The sequence below is a fragment of the Rhinopithecus bieti genome, unplaced genomic scaffold, assembly GCF_001698545.2.
Source record: "Rhinopithecus bieti isolate Rb0 unplaced genomic scaffold, ASM169854v2 scaffold_82482, whole genome shotgun sequence".
Lineage (NCBI taxonomy): Eukaryota > Metazoa > Chordata > Mammalia > Primates > Cercopithecidae > Rhinopithecus > Rhinopithecus bieti.
This window is the reverse complement of record NW_016830076.1, coordinates 1-1,130: the sequence shown is the minus strand read 5'-3', so window position 1 is coordinate 1,130 and position 1,130 is coordinate 1.

Genomic DNA, 1,130 nt, shown 5'->3' with positions numbered 1-1,130 from the left:
TATGGTACAAGTCTTATTTTAGGCAAGTTAGCTTTTATTTTACCTGCATCATGCTCGGCACCCATCCCCTATACTCTTATATACCCATGGAGTCTATCTTCTGGCCTGTCATGCAGAGGACTCTGGATTAAAATTGAACCTCTTGGCTTCTTGTCCTGAATATTCTTCTAATTACTCTGAAATACTGGTACCTCAACTTTAACACCTGTAAGATGAGATATGAGTTAGTCAACATCAGAGATGCCAGTTTAGATTCATCCAATGTCAATCTATGATCATCTAGTATTGTCTACATTATATGCTTTGTTGAGAAGAAATACATGCTTTGCTGGAAACAATACTGATTATTTCATCTGCACAGAAGCCCCCAAAATAGGCTTGTAGTATTTATTCCAAATACCTGCTCCCTGTGTCCTTCAAATGTCTAGTTAACTTTCTATTTGATAGATTTGTAAAATTTTTCAAAAATTTCTGGCCACTATGTCAAGTATTTCTGTGTATGTGTGTCCTCTCCCCTTTCTTTTCATTTGGGTCTTCCAATTACTCACATATTAGGATACTTGAAGTTGTCCCACAACTCATTGATGCTCTTTTCAGTTTTTTTTTTTTTCTTCTGTGTGTCTCATTTTAGAGAGTTTCCCTTGCTACTCATTCAAATGCTATAAGCTTTCATGTGTGCATCTGTGTTTGTAAGATGGAGTCTACCTCTGTCACCCAGTGTAGAGTGCAGTAGCATGATCTTGGCTCACTACAACCTCTTCCTCCTGGGTTCAGTTGATTCTCCTGCCTCAGCCTCCCTAGTAGTTGGAACTACAGGCACCTATCACCAAACCTGGCTAAATTTTGTATTTTTAGTAGAGATGGGGTTTCACCATGTTGGCCAGGCTGGTATCAAACTCTTAACATCATGTAGTCTGCTTACCTCACCTCCCAAAGTACTGGGCTTGCAGCCATGAGCCACTGCAACCATCCCAAATACTATAAGCTTTGAATTGCCAGATATTATGAATTTTATTACTTTGGGGGTTGGGTTTTTTATTTCTCTAAAAGTTCCTAGGTTTTATTATGGACTTCAGTTATGTGATTTTGAATGAGATTGATTTCTTTGGGTTTTGCTTTTCAGGTTTGTT